General features: G+C 38.0%; 1 pseudogene; it reads right to left on the reverse strand.

The window, feature by feature from the left end:
• The window catches only part of LOC149495604 (uncharacterized), a 32,003-nt pseudogene extending 18,677 nt beyond the window's left edge, over positions 1 to 13,326 (reverse strand).
• Between the last annotated feature and the right edge of the window lie 6,039 nt (positions 13,327 to 19,365).

A 19,365-nucleotide genomic window follows, 5' to 3' on the forward strand; every position in this document is an offset into this window, starting at 1 on the left:
CCTTTGAATAAGTTGGCACATTAGGCGTGAATGCCTTAGGCACTGAATCTGTCCCCTTTTGTGTAGAGCTTTGAAACTCCTTTTTCTCCTCCCTTTTAGGCCATCTAGCACCCCAAGAAATGCTGTTGTTGTTGGCAGCCCTATATGATGTGGTGCTCTTCCCTTTTCTCTGCTTCTCTAACTTCATAGCCATATTCAGCATCTCCTCCATGGAATCATACTTGTACATCTCTAATGCATCATCTATGTCTTTATTAAGGCCACCTAGGAATCTAGCCATGGTAACCTCCTCATTTTCCTCAATGTGTGCTCTAGCCATGCACATCTCCATATCCTTATGATAGTCTTCTACTGATTTGGCTCCTTGGACGAGTCTATGAAGCTTCTGATGCAACTCCCTGAAATAATGCTCAGGAAGAAAACGTTTTCTCATTACCTCCTTCATGTCTTCCCAATTGTGGATAGGTCGTCTTCCCACTTTTCTTCGACTCTGATTAAGTTGATCCCACCAAAATAGAGCATAGTCTTGGAACTCTAAGGCTGCAATTTTCACCTTTTTTTCTTCAGTATACCTGTTGCATTCAAAGATCATCTTGACCTTCCTCTCCCATTCCAAGTATTCGTCTGCATTGTTTCGGCCTTTGAAAGGTGGCACCTTGAGTTTGATGTTACCCAAGTTACCATCTAATGGTGTGTCAACCTCTTCGTCATCCTCTCCATAGTAAGTTTCATTTCTGTAAACACGGCCTCTACCAATCCCTCTTCCTCTTCCTCTATTATTTCTACCTCCTCTTACCCACATAGGCTCTCTATGCCATTCATCATCCTCTTCTTCATACTCTTCATGCCAAGGTTGTCTAGAGTGCTCTTTGGAAGTGCTTGCACCCCTCCTTGTGGCATTAGGGTCATGTCTTTCTGTCTTTTGCTCTTGAATATCCAGTCTGTCATTAAAGCTCTCCATAAGCCTAGTGATTCGTCCCATTTCTCCAGAGAAAGCATCTAGAAAGGCTTATAGTTTTGGATCTTCAACTTTGAGAGGGCTATTATCCTTGTCTCTAGATGAATTAGACATCCTGAAATAAGATTGCAAAAATTAAGGAAATAGTTAGTTTATCACTCCCTCACGTGTTTCTCTCTTTATTTGGCTTTTTTTTTAATATGTGGGTTTCACTCCAGCCTTTTACCACTCTTTCCACTTGAATAATTGCACTTCAGAATCCCAAAGTTGCTACAAAAGTCAAGAGAAAGTTAGGAAAACAAAGAATATAATTAAGTAATGCACAAACTCTATCAAGAAATCACAATGTTTGAATGCAATACAAGAATAAGAAAGGTGTATTGCTAGAAATCAATAAACTAAAGTGTAGGAACAAGCAAATAACACTTTAGCAATGTTAAATGAAGCAAAGATAGCACACAAACAAAAAATTGAAACTAGAATTTAAAAGACGATTTAGGGATATAGTGTATGAATTTAGTTCACTACAAAGCAAACCAAATATGGACCTAATTAATTCTACCCAATCAAAGCAAGCAAACAAAGAAAACCCAAAAAAAAATTTTTTTTTAAAGGTACTGTAGCAAGTTTGCTTCTGAGTTCCTGTAGCAAGTTACTGTAGCACAACGTTTTTGATTTATATCCTCACTTAACCTACAAATGTGACCCAATTTAGGTAGGGTAAGGGCTTAACAAGGTATAAGTGGATGGTTTGTGTCTCCCAATTCAATTTAGGTAGGTAATGACTTAGTCCAACAATGACTTTTGTGTCTCCCAATTCAATTTTAGGTAGGTAATGACTTTGTCCAACAATGATCTTTGTGTCTCCCAATTCAATTTTAGGTAGGTAATGTCTTTAACAACCAAATCAGATCCAGATTTTTTTTTTTTTATCAAGAAATAAGCAAACAACAAGAATGTTCAAAGATAGATCTTGAATTAGTCAAAAGGGTAACTAGAAAATGAAGCAAACAATAAGAAGATACAAAGAGAAAACTAGATTCAAGAAGATTTAAAGAGAAATTATCTAAATCCAACAAGATCTAAAGAGAAATTGTCTAGATCCAACAAGATCTAAAGAGATAATGTCTAGATCCAACAAGACCTAAAGAGATAATGTGTAGATCTCAGAATGAAAAGAAAACACGAAGATAAACAATGATGAATCCAACAACAAGAAAACTCAAATTCCTAACTAAGATAACAGAACTTACCCCAAAACTTTGATTTGGCTCTGATACCAGATGATACGACCCTAGCCAATTAACAAGTACTCTTGCAAATCAACAAGGAACATCTAGCGGAAAGCATGCAATCTCGGAAGTACCCGACAATCCCTTTAACCCCCAAGTACTCTTGAAGAGAGAAAGCAAGGAATTTAGAACAAGAATTAGAAACTTACCTTCAAGTACTCTTGAAAACAACTCTGAAATTCTTGGTGCAATTAATCTTGTAGAACTCACAAGCTTAACTACTAAGGATATTTTGGGTTCTATGAAGAACACAATCTGTTCTTGAAAGAACAAGAAGAAAACGTTTTGTTTTGATTTCAATTCAATGGTGGCTGCTGTGCAACTCTTACAACATTATAAGTAACCTAAGCTAACCCTAATTTAGCTATTAACTTAAGTTAGCCCAAGCTTATCCCTAATGTGGCCCAAATGGGCTTAATTAAATACAAGTCCAAGCTAACTACTTAAAACAATCCTGACTTAAACATTAACTAACTTAGGCTGGCCCTACTCTAGAAAATAAGCCCAACCAACCTTACACTTAATTAATTAAGTCCACTAAAAGAATTTAAACAAAATAGGGCAAATGGGCCGAAGGCCCTACACAACCCATACTTAAGCTCATAATAAGATAACAACCTCCTAAATTTGCCTAAGTATAGAATCATGTAAAATGCATCAAATGGCAGCCTCATTGCACGCCTCAAGCATCATAACAAGCTTTGGTGCTTCTTCAAGTTCAATAATCGAGATTAAAACGCTCTATGGCACCCCACGTTTATAATGAAATGGTAACACCAATAATCGAGCAAAGAACAAGATAAATGCCACAAATGAATTGATAAGTTTACCTTAATTCTTGAAGCAATTAGAGGATAGCAAATTCTCACAATCACTCTAATTAAGAAGAACATGCAAGAGCATGAGCAATTCTGCCTTTGATTCAAATTATGCCAAAAATCTCGTTTTACATCTTAAGGAGGCTATTTATATGCCTTAAACAAACATAACCCTAAAGAAGAGCATCTAACTAGGCTGCCCTAAGGCCAAAACACATGGGCCTAACTAGTACACACAAAATAGAATGATTTCCAACCCAAAATAGACAACTTAATATTGGGCAGATTGCATGCATCATAAAACCAACCCAAAACAACTTAAATAAATACTATAAGCCCACATCCCTTATTAATTAGACTAAAACAAGCAAGAAAGAATAAGAACACGTTCAAGCCCACATCATGAAGCTCTTGTGTAATTTGGGCTTGAACAAATAAGGATATGGCTGCCCCCATATCGATTGGCATGGCTCCATGTAATTGTCCCATTAAGAAGCACCAATGGATCCGTATCATTGTGTTTCCATTTCATTATAAACGTGGGGTGCCATAGAGGCGAACTTACATCTCATTCCTTTGATTCCCGATCCCGGTTCCTTATCATTTGGTATCAGAGCCAAATCAAAGTTTTGGGGTAAGTTCTGTTATCTTAGTTTAGGAATTTGAGTTTTCTAGTTGCTGGAATTTCTTTGATGTTATCTTAATACTTGTTTTCATTCTAGATCTAGATTTTTCTCTTTAGATCTTCTTGGATCTGGACTTTTTCTTTTAGATGTTCTTGGATCTGAGTTTTCTCTTTAGATCTTCTTATTGTTTGCTTGTTTATTAAAAAGAAAAAAAAAATGATTACGTTATTAAGAATTTATAAGTTATTAAATACCAAATCTGGAGATTTGTTTGTCTTCTTGAATCTTGTTGATAAAAAAAAAAAAAAAAAAAAAAAAAAAAGAGGTAAGTCAAATCTTGGTAAAGTCATTACCTACTTAAGTTGAATTAGGAGACACAAAAATTGTTGGACAACCTACAAACTAAGTCAATATCTACCTAGATTGAAATTGAAAGACACAATTGCTGGACAACCTAAAGGCATTTTGACTTGATTTGGGAATTTATTGATAGTCCATCTTACATTCAATTGAAGGATATCATATTTTGACTTGATTTGGGATCTTATCTTGAGAAAACACAAAAATCATTGTTGGGCAACCTAAATATTAATTCATTACCTACCTAAATTGAAATTGGGAGACACAAACCATCCACTTATACCTTGTTAAGCCCTTACCCTACCTAAATTGGGTCACATTTGTAGGTTAAGTGAGGATATAAGTCAAAAACGTGTGCTACAGTAACTTGCTACAGGAACTCAGAAGCAAACTTGCTACAGTACCTTAAAACGTCTGCTACAGTAACTTGCTACAGGAACTCAGAAGCAAACTTGCTACAGTACCTTTAAAAAAAAAAATTTTTTTTTTGGGTTTTCTTTGTTTGCTTGCTTTGATTGGGTAGAATTAATTAGGTCCATATTTGGTTTGCTTTGTAGTGAACTAAATTCATGCATTATATCCAGAAATTGTCTTTTAAATTCTAGTTTCTATTTCTTGTTTTTGAGCTATCTTTGCTTCATTTATATTGTTAGGGTGTATTTGCTTGTTCCAACACTCTAATTAATAATCAAGTAGTACATTGTTTTGTTCTTGTGCTACCATTCATTTCGTTTGAGTTTTCATTCTAGAATTGTGCTTACGTTTCTTTTGTTAAGGTTTATTTTCCTTGTGTTCTAAACTTGCTTTGAGATTGATTGGTTGGCCTGAAATTCTGAAGTACAATTGGAGGATTTGCATGGAGTGATTAAAGAGTGTAAACACGTGAGGGAGTGCTTTATCACTGACTCAAATGTTTTTGTGATTTCTATTTTGAACACTAACCATGAGTGCAGGCACATTTGGAGATAATAGTGGGGAGGGAAGTCAAATGGAGGATCCCCAGTTGAAACTTGTAATGGAGTCAATCCTAGGACAGTTTAGAACTTTCAACAATTCTGTCCAAGATATGAGAAAGGAGTTGCAGGAGTTTAACGCTGCCCAACGCTCTAATACAAGAAGAGCTCGACCTCGTGGTACACCAACTAGATTTGAAACTCATGAAGAGAAGAAGGTCGATAATCCTGATCGTTACTTTAAGGATTTGAATAATGAGTTAGGAAGGGTGCAGGGAAGGAAGAATGTGGATTACCTCAATAGATATTCATCCACAAAGGAAAAGCAGAAGACCATTCTAACACCAGTTTGGTCAAAGGAAGTATTTGTAAATCAATGTAAAAATGAAAGTATGAGATTTGAGGTTGTAAAGAAAGAAAAGGAGAGTGAAAATACACAGAGTGCATTTAAAAAGAAAGAGGGACAAGACAAAGAAAAGAATGTGAGTTTGATAGCTAGGACAAGTGAGGATAAACATGCTTTGTACAACAATCTGCCTATACTTGTACCTTTGTGCAAGGGAGCTTATTTGGCCACTAATGATCTTAACCCATCCTTGCCAAGTGTGTTTGTTGATCTTTTGCAGGACTTTGAACATGTGGTTCCAGAAGAGATTGCCCAATCTTCATGTGAGGGTGAAAAGGTGGTTCTTGCACCATTGACACCTCAAGAAGTGAATATTGATCAGAAAAAGTTGCTTGAGAGAGAGAAAGAGGAGTTCACTGATGTCTTTCTTGAAGAGTTGCCTAGTGGATTGCCACCTTTGAGAGGGATAGAACATCAAATCGATTTCATTTTTGGCTCCACCATTCCAAATCAACCAGTCAATAGAAGCAATCCAATGGAGATAAAGGAGTTGCAAAGGCATAATCAAGTTCTAGCAACCAATGGAGTACAATACAGTCTAAAAAGGAAAGGAAGATTAAAGAAAAAGACATGGATTCTAAGGAAAAGTGGTCTGATCCTAGCTAGCAAAAGGATACCTCAACTTTTAACTAAGATTCGAGGACGAATCTTTTTGAGGAAAGGGGGAATGATACGGATCCATTGGTGCTTCTTAATGGGACAATTACATGGAGCCATGCCAATCGATATGGGGGCAGCCATATCCTTATTTGTTCAAGCCCAAATTACACAAGAGCTTCATGATGTGGGCTTGAACGTGTTCTTATTCTTTCTTGCTTGTTTTAGTCTAATTAATAAGGGATGTGGGCTTATAGTATTTATTTAAGTTGTTTTGGGTTGGTTTTATGATGCATGCAATCTGCCCAATATTAAGTTGTCTATTTTGGGTTGGAAATCATTCTATTTTGTGTGTACTAGTTAGGCCCATGTGTTTTGGCCTTAGGGCAGCCTAGTTAGATGCTCTTCTTTAGGGTTATGTTTGTTTAAGGCATATAAATAGCCTCCTTAAGATGTAAAACGAGATTTTTGGCATAATTTGAATCAAAGGCAGAATTGCTCATGCTCTTGCATGTTCTTCTTAATTAGAGTGATTGTGAGAATTTGCTATCCTCTAATTGCTTCAAGAATTAAGGTAAACTTATCAATTCATTTGTGGCGTTTATCTTGTTCTTTGCTCGATTATTGGTGTTACCGTTTCATTATAAACGTGGGGTGCCATAGAGCGTTTTAATCTCGATTATTGGTGTTTCCGTTTCATTATAAACGTGGGGTGCCATAGAGGCGAACTTACATCTCATTCCTTTGATTCCCGATCCCGGTTCCTTATCACAAGCTTTGGTGCTTCTTCAAGTTCAATCTCACATCTTGCATAATTATGATCTTGAAGCTCCAATGTGATTTGTTCTTGAGCAAATGCATTCAAGGCTGTTCGTAGCTTGGTTGCACGAGCTCTTGTGATTGGCCCCACGGGTAGAGCTAGAGGATCCTTCACCTTGCTTCCTTGATCCGTATCACAAGTACCTGTTTAGTCACTTTCACTTCCCCACAATCATTCAACCATTGCAACCTATAAGGTTTAGGATGCTTGAGACAAGTCAAGTTCAGTTTGTTTACCATGTTTACACTAGCAACATTAGTGCAACTACCCCCATCAATAATAAGAGTACACACTTTCCCACTAATCAAACATCTAGTGTGAAATATATTCTCACGTTGCTCAAGGCTTTCTTCTTTAACATGCATGTTCAAAGCACGCCTAGCAACCAAAGCTTCTCCATGTTCAGGAAGTATCAAATTTTCTGAATCATCATCATCATCATTATCATCAAGTAATTTAGGCATATCATCATAATCACTACATTCAGATTCAGAACTAATATTCCCATCATCTTTAACAATCATAACCCTTTTATTAGGACATTGAGATGCATAATGCCCTTTCCCCAAACATTTAAAGCATTTAATTTCTCTAGAAAGGGTTGTAGAGTTAGAAGTACCTTTGTTGCTTTTAAATGGAGTTTGAACAGTTTCTTTACCCTTTGAAGTTGAATCTGTCCTTTGAGAACTTGAGCCTCTAAATTCTTTCTTCTCACCTTCTTTAGGCCATTTAGATCCCCATGTGTTGTTGGAATACTTGTTGGTGTTGGATCTCCCCTTTTTCTGTCTTTCAAGTTTCATGGCCATATCTACCATCTCCTCTAAGCTTTCATACCTATACATCTCTAAAGCATCAGCAATGTCTTTATTGAGACCTCCAAGGAATCGTGACATGGTGATTTGCTCCTCCTCCTCAATCTTGGCTCTAGCCATGCAAATCTCCATCTCCTTGTAGTATTCTTCAACACTTCTTCCTCCTTGCACCATCCTTGCTAATTTATTGTGTAAATCCCTAAAGTAGTGAGTAGGGACAAATTTTTGGTGCATCAATTCTTTCATAATCTCCCATGGTGGTACAGGTCGCAATCCCTTTCTTCTTCTTTTCAATAGTAATTGTTCCCACCAAAACATGGCATAACCTTTGAATTCAACAGCAGCAAGATGGGATTTCTTTTCTTGAGAATAGTTATGGCATTCAAAAATTTGTTCTACTTTTCTCTCCCATTCAAGATATTCTTCAGCATTGTTATTGCCTTTGAATTCTGGAATCCTCATTTTAATTGATCCCAAGTCCCCATCAAGTTTATTAGGATTGGTCTCTTCACTCTCTTCAACATCATGGTCTTGAAATCTGGTTTGTGGACGAGTTCTAGTTGTATTAGAGCTTTGTGAAGCTTTTATCTCTTGCAACTCCTCCCTCATGTCTTGGACAAGATTATTGAAGGTTCTAAACTGTCCTTGAATTGCTTCCATGAAGAGTTTTAATTGAGGATCTTTAATTGGAATTCCATCATTACCATCACCAGATTTGCCTGTACTCATGGTTAGTTTTCAAAAGAAAACACAAGAAGATTTGAGTTAATGGTAATTTCACTCCCTCACGTGTTTACACTCTTGAATCACTCCTTGCAATTCTTCCAATTGAACTTCAGAATCTTAGTTCAACCAACCAATTCAAAGATCACGTTTACAATCAAGGAATAAAACTTAACAATGAAAAGCAAGCACAAATGAAAGAAGACTCAAAACGTGATGGATAGTAGCACAAGAGTATGAATAATGCACTACTGTAATTATCAATTAGAGTGTAGTAAACAAGCAAACACACCCTAACAATGTAATAGAAGCAATAGAAAGCTCATACAAAAACAAGAAACTAGAATTTAAAAGACAATATTAGGATATAATGTATGAATTTGGCTTACTACAAAGCAAACCAAATATAGACCTAATTAATTCTACCCAAAACAAAGCAAGCAATCAAAGAAAAACAAAGAAAACAATATTTTAATTAAGGCCAGAACCATGCACGGGCGTGCTAGATGGAGCACGGGCGTGCGTAAATAGGCCTAGTCCAACAAGTGGAAGTCAGAAACATGCACGGGTATGCTTGAGGTGAAGCACGGGCGTGCTGCCTTGTGTCCCTTTTCAATGCAACCTAATTTAAGTAGGATTCTTAGATTTGACAAGGATTGTAGTAGATTTTGCTCAATCTCAAAAGATATGGTCAACTAATTTTTGTTATCTTATCCACAAGTAGTTAAGATTGAATTTTATCACAAGATTATAGTGGATAACTAAATCCCATAAAATCTAGTCAAATCCTTTTAGGATTAGGAACAATCCCACTAAATATGGTCAAATCTCCTAAGGATTAGGAATAATCCCACAAAATATGGTCAAATCCCACAAAATAAGGTAAAATCCCTTTGAATTAGGATCAAATCCCTTGGATTCAAGAACAAAATCAAGATCCACACAAGCAATTTCAATGGTGGACGAATTTTTTTTTTTTTATTTTAGCAACAAGATCTAAGATCTAAACTTCCAGAATTGAAACAAGCACGAAATTACTAAATTTAATTAAAGCAAAAACGAATTGAAACAATTAAACAAAAAAGCAAACACAAAAGAAATAAGATGAAGAAGAAAACAAACACAAAAACAAGAAAAATAAGAAAACAAATGAACACAAACCCTAGAACTAAGATAAATAAGAATTTACCTTAAGCTTTGGCTCTGATACCAAACTGACGCGGAACCCAATGAAAATAAATTTCATGAACTCAATGACAAGTTTTGGAAGAGATCAAAGATCTAGAATAAATTCCCCTCTATGGCACCCAAAGCTTAAAGAAGCAAGAACACCAATAATAGAGTAAAAGAATAAGATAAACGCCACAAAGAATTGATAAGTTTACCTTGATTCTTGATGCAATTAGAAGAATGCAATCTCACACTCTCTAAAAACATGAACACGCCTAAGCATGAAGAAGTAGTCTTTAATTCAATGAATAATTGTTGAATAATTACAAAATAACAAGCTATTTATACTAATCTAAGAGGTCCAAATCCTTAAAGGATTTAGAGTTAGCTAAGGAGTAGGATTTAGCAAATCTAAACCAACTAAGGATAAGACTAATGATACGGATCCACTACCACCAACCACCTATGAAGCTCAAGGGAACAAGGGCCACAACAATGGCAATCCATTAGCACTTCCTAGTGGACCAATTACAAGGAGCCGTGCAAAGAAGTATGGAGCAACCATGTCCTTATACATTCAAGGGCAAATCACACAAGAGCTCCATGACCTTGCTTTCAACAAGTGCTATGAAGAACTTGAAGAAACACCTAAGTTTCTCACATTAATAGAAGCACATGTTGAGTTGGTAAGCACGCCCGTGCAAGGTGACACGCCCCAGGCCGTGCAAGCTACTGCCTCTTAAGGAACAACACATGATCTGGAGCACGCCAGTGCCAACTAGCACGCCCTAGGCCGTGCACTTCTCTGCCTCTCGCGAGGGACACTCATACATGCGCGCACGCCCGTGCCAACCAGCACGCCCCAGGCCGTGCACTCTACTGCCTCTCGCAAAGGAAGCTCATCCATGCGCGCACGCCCGTGCGCCTTGGCACGCCCCAGACCGTGCACTCTACTGCCTCTCGCGAAGGAAGCCCATCCATGCGCGCACGCCCGTGCGCCTTGACACGCCCTGGACCGTGCAATTGTCTGCCTCTCATTAACATAGTTAGTTTATTTTGTGTTTTTACAATGCTAATGGGTTGGGCCTCCAATATTTCGACCACCCTTGATTAGTTAGTCTTATTTTGATTAGATTTAGTCAATCTTTAGTGGATTTGGATTAGATCTCCAAATCCTTAAGTTGTTATGATTTTGTTAAGTCTTATCCTTAGTTGGTTTAGATTTGCTAAATCCTACTCCTTAACTAACTCTAAATCCTTTAAGGATCTGGACCTCTTAGATTAGTATAAATAGCTTGTTATTTTGTAATTAAGAAAAACAATTATTCAATGAATTAAAGACTACTTCTTCATGCTTATGCGTGTTCATGTTTTTAGAGAGTGTGAGATTGCATTCTTCTAATTGCATCAAGAATCAAGGTAAACTTATCAATTCATTGTGGCGTTTATCTTATTCTTTTACTCTATTATTGGTGTTCTTGCTTCTTTAAGCTTTGGGTGCCATAGAGGGGAATTTATTCTAGATCTTTGATCTCTTCCAAAACTTGTCATTGAGTTCATGAAATTTATTTTCATTGGGTTCCGCGTCAACTAATAAAATCATAACAACTTAAGGATTTGGATATCTAATCCAAATCTACTAAAGATTGACTAAATCTAAACAAAATAAGGCTAATTAATCAAGGGGGGCCAAAATATTGGAGGCCCAACCCATTAACAAAGCAAAAACTCAAAATCAGCTAACTAACTTAATGAGAGGCAGGGACAAGCACAGCCTGGGTGTGCTATTTGGCACGGGCGTGCTTCAATGTAGGAGTTCCCTCGTGAGAGTCAGAGGGAAGCACGGCCAGGGTGTGCTATTTGGCACGGGGGTGCTTCAGAGTCAGAGGGAAGCACGGCCTGGGTGTGCTATTTGGCACGGGGGTGCTTCAAGGTAGTTGTTTTCCTCAGCAAGTCAGACGAGGGCACGGCCTGGGGTGTGCCATCTAGCACGGGCTTGCTAACCAATTCATGTTCCCACTCAACATGTGCTTCTATTAATGTGAGAAACTTAGGTGTTCCTTCAAGTTCTTCATAGCACTTGTTGAAAGCAAGGTCATGGAGCTCTTTTGTAACTTGTTCTTGAATATGTAAGGACATGGTTGCTCCATACTTCTTTGCACAGCTCCTTGTAATTGGTCCACTAGGAAGTGCTAATGGATTGCCATTGTTGTGGTCGCCATTGTTGTGGTCCTTGTTCCCTTGAACTCCATAGGTGGTTGGTGGTAATGGATCCGTATCACATTAGTGCACTACATTATTACAACAAGACAAAAGGGAAATGACAACACACCATTATTACAACAAGACAGGACAACACACCATTATTACAATAAGACAAATATATCACCATTATCAAAAAAGTGAAAGGGGACAATGATGGGACGCATCACTATCCACTTTTAGACCCACGGACTTTTCTTGATAGGTTCATGTTCGGAATAGTCTTCATCTGAGTCATCAGAAGGGGTGTGATCATAGGTCCAGCGTGCTCGTTTGAGATTACCAGCAATCCACGTGTTATGATCGTCTTCAGGATTATATTCAAGAACATCATCAAGATCAGAAAGAGGACGTTGAGAGTGCAATTGTTGAATTCGGGGTGATCTTCTTGGAAGGAGTGCTTCAATCTGTTGTGAGGTCATTGGAGTGTCAGGTAATTGAGAATCTTGAAACTCAGAGCCAAGGGGGCCAGGAGGTCCAGTTGAAGGTCCTGGGTCAGTTGAGGGTCCAGGTGTCAGGTCTGCATAGGAAAATATTTTTCTAGGGTCTGTGTTATGTTGATGCATGCTAACCATATGAGTAGTCATGTCAGTTGAATTATTAAGTGCATTGCCATGGAGTAACAGGGCGCGTTGAATGGTCAAAGAGGATTCTTCAAAACGACAAGGGAGATTTTTCCAATGAGTGACAGTTGTGACAATGGTACCAGAAGAATCATATTGTCTTCGGAGAAACAGGATAGCCATGTATTTTTTAGCTTTACTAAAATCAGGATGAGTGAACAGATTATTTTGGTGAATCCAAGCTCTGAGTTTGTATTGCCATGAAGCAATATTTTCAAAGAGTTGGAAGAATTGCCAGGCAGGGTGATGATGGTTCTCTTCTCTGTGTAGAAACCAAAGAGTTGGGAGAAGTGGAATTTCTACAGGAAGATGATAAAGGGTGGTAAGACACCAAAGGTACCAGAACTCATTATCTGTGTGAGGGAATGACTCATTGACAGTGGGGAACAGTTTCCAAGGAACAATTTCAGTGAAATCATTGGGATGTGGAAGTACTTGAGGATAGAGTTCAATTATTTTTCTGTAGATCCACATGTCACGTTCTTGAGATGAGAGGCCTTGTGGCATTTGAGGGTGAGGTGTATCTTGTAACAGGTAGGCCATGCCAACAAAAGGATAAGTGATCTTAATAATGGAGGAGACAGGAGTGACAGGTTTAGAAACTCGGGACAAGAAGTCAGGGATAAGGTTGGTTTTGCCTTTTATGTGTTGTACTTCAAAGTCATAGCGGGAAAACCATTCTTTTAACCTGAGCAACTGTTTATCAGGAAGATTTTTGCCTGAAATCAAGGATCTTGGGAAAAGAGGAATTGTCGAGGCGGACAATAAAATGGCGGGAAGCCAGAAAGAACTCACATTTCTGAATTCCATATTTGACTGCAAGGATCTCTTTGTAATTGGAATGATAATGGAGTTCAGCATCTTTAAATTTTCCAGAAGCATACTTACAGAGAGATTCTTTGCCATCTCCACGTGCATCTAGCTTACTTTTCCTTTGGTTGGAAAATCTTTCCTTGCGAAAGTGTACCCAAACCCAATCACCTGGCATAAGCACCAACTTCTTTCTGCCCTTGTTGGCTTTATTAGCATATTGCTTGTTCCTCTTTTCTATGTTGGCTCTAGCCTTCTCATGTAAGGACTTCACCAATTCTGCCTTTTTATCTCCATCTAAATTAGAAAGTTCATTCAAAGGTAAAGGAACAAGATCTAACACAGTTAGTGGATTAAAGCCATAAACAAGTTCAAATGGACTAAAACCTGAGGTAGAATGTATGCTACGATTATATGCAAACTCAATGAATGGAAAACAATCTTCCTAAGTTTTTAAGTTCTTACCCACAATGGCACGAAGTAATGTTCCTAAAGTCCTATTCACAACTTCAGTTTGTCCATCTGTTTGTGGATGACAAGTTGTAGAATAAAGCAATTTAGTTCCAAGCTTACCCCACAAAACTCTCCAAAAATGTGAAAGGAACTTTGCATCCCTATCTGAAACTATAGTTCTTGGTACCCCATGTAATCTTACTACTTCTCTAAAGAATAGATCAGCAATATTAATGGCATCATCAGTTTTATGACAAGGAATAAAATGAGCCATCTTGCTAAACCTATCAACAACAACAAATATGCTATCTTTACCACGCTTAGTCCTAGGTAGTCCAAGTACAAAGTCCATAGATATATCAATCCAAGGAGAACTAAGAACAGGTAAAGGCATGTATAATCCATGAGGCATAGACTTAGATTTGGCCTGTTTACAAGTAATACAAGAATTACAAACTCTTTCTACATCTTTAATCATATGAGGCCAATAAAAGTGTTCATTCAACATATCATAAGTCTTATGTACCCCAAAGTGTCCCATTAATCCCCCACTATGAGATTCAAGCACAAGCAATTCTCGCATAGAACTTATCAAATGCTCCATGCTCACATGCTACATATATGTTGCCAAAATCTGAATCATTCACATGCAATTCTTTAACATACTCAAATCCAAGCAATTTAGAACTAAGAGCAGTAATTAGAGTATATCTTCTTGATAATGCATCAGCAACAACATTGTCTTTTCCATGCTTGTATTTAATCACATATGGAAATTGTTCAATAAATTCAACCCTTCAAGAGACATGTTGAAATTGGGGAAGAAAGTGAGGACTACGCTACCAGCATTGAGGGTAGTAGCAATAGTACCAATGACTGCATGCTCATACTGAAGATAACGGGTGTCTAAAAGAGACAGGCGAGCAGTGACAGGTAAGCCTTGTCGGCCATGGTAAGAAAGGACAAGACGGATGGCTCCAAAGTGGAGATGAGTATATTTTTGCTTTTTCCATTGAGAGATGAATTGTTCAGGAATCTCTAAAGTAACATACTACTGTTCTGCAGGTGTAGATGACAAAACACACTGAGAAAGAGTAGAGGACTGAACATATTCTTTAATATTAACAGAGGGACGGCTAATAATTTGACGGAGGTGACGCAACAGAGATGGACTACGTTTAAACACAACATAAGGGTTGAGAATAGGTACAAGGGAATTGTGGATCTGAGCGGATTCAGGGATATGAGATATTTCGACAAGGTTATCTATTTTATTAGTAAGGTACTGTTTACAAGTAGGAGGGAGTTGTAGAGAGGAGGTTTGAACAATAGGATTGTTGGTTACTGTTTCCATGGGTACTGTAGATCTCCTTCTTCCAATAGTTACTGTAGCTAGGCGGTTTTCAGGCTTTAGGCTCTGATACCAGGTACCCAAGGGCTGTCCACCCAGCATGGTATTCCATTCAGCAGTTCGCAACCGAATAGCCTCAACACGCCTTCCACGACTTCAATAGGCCTTTCAAGGTCTTTAGAACACTGAACCAGAATAACACACAGGGGGTACAGATCGGAGACTAGGATCTTTGCATTAATGGAGAAAACTACTTAGCACAGCAACTATTTTCAGAAAGGAGAAAGGGGAAGATTTAGAAAGCCATAGAGAGAAAACACACTAGATTATATTTATGAAAGTTTTCCTTATCTAACCTTATCTTAAGTAATCTAGAGAGCCAATCGTGACAAGCCACATGACAAACTTATCTTCTAACATAATAATGCAAAGGAATCTTATCCTAGACATAATAATGTGGGAGGGGCCCACGACACATTAGTGCACTACATTATTACAACAAGACAAAAGGGAAATGACAACACACCATTATTAAAACAAGACAGGACAACACACCATTATTACAATAAGACAAATATATCACCATTATCAAAAAAGTGAAAGGGGACAATGATGGGACGCATCACTATCCACTTTTAGACCCATGGACTTTTCTTGATAGGTTCATGTTCGGAATAGTCTTCATCTGAGTCATCAGAAGGGGTGTGATCATAGGTCCAGCGTGCTCGTTTGAGATTACCAGCAATCCACGTGTTATGATCGTCTTCAGGATCATATTCAGGAACATCATCAAGATCAGAAAGAGGACGTTGAGAGTGCAATTGTTGAATTCGGGGTGATCTTCTTGGAAGGAGTGCTTCAATCTGTTGTGAGGTCATTGGAGTGTCAGGTAACTGAGAATCTTGAAACTCAGAGCCAAGGGGGCCAGGAGGTCCAGTTGAAGGTCCTGGGTCAGTTGAGGGTCCAGGTGTCAGGTCTGCATAGGAAAATATTTTTCTAGGGTCTGTGTTATGTCGATGCATGCTAACCATAGGAGTAGTCATGTCAGTTGAATTATTACGTGCATTGCCATGGAGTAACAGGGCGCGTTGAATGGTCAAAGAGGATTCTTCAAAACAACAAGGGAGATTTTTCCAATGAGTGACAGTTGTGACAATGGTACCAGAAGAATCATATTGTCTTCGGAGAAACAGGATGGCCATGTATTTTTAAGCTTTACTAAAATCAGGATGAGTGAACAGATTATCTTAGTGAATCCAAGCTCTGAGTTTGTATTGCCATGAAGCAATATTTTCAAAGAGTTGGAAGAATTGCCAGGCAGGGTGACGATGGTTCTCTTCTCTGTGTAGAAACCAAAGAGTTGGGAGAAGTAGAATTTCTACAGGAAGATGATAAAGGGTGGTAAGACACCAAAGGTACCAGAACTCATTATCTGTGTGAGGGAATGACTCATTGACAGTGGGGAACAGTTTCCAAGGAACAATTTCAGTGAAATCATTGGGATGTGGAAGTACTTGAGGATAGAGTTCAATTATTTTTCTGTAGATCCACATGTCACGTTCTTGAGATGAGAGGCCTTGTGGCATTTGAGGGTGAGGTGTATCTTGTAACAAGTAGGCCATGCCAACAAAAGGATAAGTGATCTTAATAATGGAGGAGACAGGAGTGACAGGTTTAGAAACTCGGGACAAGAAGTCAGGGATAAGGTTGGTTTTACCTTTTATGTGTTGTACTTCAAAGTCATAGCGGGAAAACCATTCTTTTAACCTGAGCAACTGTTTATCAGGAAGATTTTTGCCTTTGAAATCAAGGATCTTGGGAAAAGAGGAATTGTCGAGGCGGACAATAAAATGGCGGGAAGCCAGAAAGAACTCACATTTCTGAATTCCATATTTGATTGCAAGGATCTCTTTGTAATTGGAATGATAATGGAGTTCAGCATCTTTAAATTTTCCAGAAGCATACTTACAGAGAGATTCTTTGCCATTTTTGCGTTGAAGAAGAATAGCACCCCATGCTAAATCACTAGCATCAGTTTGTAAAATGAGCTGGGCCTCATCAGAAGGAATAGTGAGAGAGGGAGTCTTTTGGGCTAACTGTTTAAGTGTTTGGACCGCTTTGGTATGTTCATAGGTCCAAGGAGGAGGATCCTTTTTGAGTAAGGAGGATAAGGGCTTGGTGTAGATGGAGGCTTTAGGAATGAAGTCTCGAATGTAATTGATGAACCCAAGGAATTGTTGGACTTGGACTTTGGAAAGGTTGGAGTCTGGAAAATGGGCCAATTCTTGGGCCAGATGTGGGCCTGGTTGGTATTGACCATCTTTGATATGGAGCCCAAGGAAATCAATTTCATGCTTGCCAATAATGGACTTCTTCTCAGAGAGTCTCTTAATGATCATATTGAGCATGTTAGGATAGTATTACAAGAATTGAGATCTGAAAAGTTGTATGCTAAACTTAACAAATGCACATTTTGTATAGATAGACTTGTATTTCTTGGTTTTATTGTGAGTGCGCAGGGTATTGAAGTAGATGAGGAGAAAGTAAAAGCTATCAAAGAATGGCCAACTCCCAAATCAGTTTCTAAAGTTAGGAGTTTTCATGGGTTGACAAGTTTCTATAGAAGGTTTGTAAAAGATTTCTCTTCAATTGCAGCACCACTAACAGAAATAATCAAAAAGGAAGTTGGGTTCAAGTGGGGAGAAGAGCAACAAAAGGCGTTTGACACGCTTAAAGGGAAGTTAACTTCTGCACCTATACTTTCTTTACCTAACTTTGAAAATACTTTTGAGATTGAGTGTGATGCTTTTGGAGTGGGAATTGGGGCTGTCCTAATGCAAGAAAAGAAACCAATTGCCTACTTTAGTGAGAAGTTGAATGGAGCACAACTCAATTATTCAACCTATGACAAATAGTTGTATGCCTTGGTAAGAACTTTGAATGTTTGGCAACACTACTTACTACCTAAGGAGTTTGTCATACATACAGACCATGAGGCCCTAAAACACTTGAAGGGTCAAGGTAAGCTTAATAAAAGGCATGGTAAGTGAGTTGAATTTATTGAACAATTTCCATATGTGATTAAATACAAGCATGGAAAAGATAATGTTGTTGCTGATGCATTGTCAAGAAGATATACTCTAATTACTGCTCTTAGTTGTAAATTGTTTGGATTTGAGTATGTTAAAGACTTATATGAGAATGATTCTGACTTTGGCAACATATATGTAGCATGTGAGCATGGAGCATTTGATAAGTTCTATAGGCATGAAGGATATTTGTTTAAGGGCAGCAAACTTTGTGTGCCTAAATGTTCTATGCGTGAATTGCTTGTGCTTGAATCTCATAGTGGGGGATTGATGGGACACTTTGGGGTACATAAGACTTATGATATGTTGAATGAACACTTTTATTGGCCTCATATGATTAAAGATGTAGAAAGAATTTGTAACTCTTGTATTGCTTGTAAACAGGCCAAATCAAAGTCTATGCCTCATGGATTATGCATGCCTTTACCTGTACTTGGTATATCTATGGACTTTGTACTTGGATTACCTAGGACTAAACGTGGTAAAGATAGCATATTTGTTGTTGTTGATAGATTTAGCAAGATGGCTCATTTCATTCCTTGTCATAAAACTGATGATGCCAACAATATTGCTAAATTATTCTTTAAAGAAGTGGTAAGATTGCAAGGGGTACCAAGAACTATAGTTTCTGATAGGGATGCAAAGTTCCTTTCACACTTTTGGAGAGTTTTGTGGGGTAAGCTTGGAACTAAATTACTTTATTCTACAACTTGTCATCCACAAACAGATGGACAAACTGAAGTTGTGAATAGAACTTTAGGAACATTGCTTTGTGCCATTGTGGGTAAGAACTTAAAAACTTGGGAAGATTGTTTGCCATTCATTGAGTTTGCATATAATCATAGCATACATTCTACTTCAGGTTTTAGTCCATTTGAACTTGTTTATGGCTTTAATCCACTAACTGTATTAGATCTTGTTCCTTTACCTTTGAATGAACTTTCTAATTTAGATGGTGATAAAAAGGCAGAATTGGTAAAGTCTTTACATGAGAAGGCTAGAGCCAACATAGAAAAGAGGAACAAGTAATATGCTAACAAAGCCAACAAAGGCAGGAAGAAGTTAGTGCTTATGTCAGGTGATTGGGTTTGGGTGCACTTTCGCAAGGAAAGATTTCCCAACAAAAGGAAGAGTAAGCTAGATGCACGTGGAGATGGTCCATTCCAAGTCTTAGAGTGCATCAATGACAATGCCTACAAAATAGACTTGCCAGGTGAGTATGGTGTTTCTGCAACTTTTAAT

The sequence above is a fragment of the Jatropha curcas genome, chromosome 6 (assembly GCF_041381405.1).
Source record: "Jatropha curcas cultivar XTBG-Jc1 chromosome 6, XTBG_Jcur_1.0, whole genome shotgun sequence".
NCBI lineage: Eukaryota > Viridiplantae > Streptophyta > Magnoliopsida > Malpighiales > Euphorbiaceae > Jatropha > Jatropha curcas.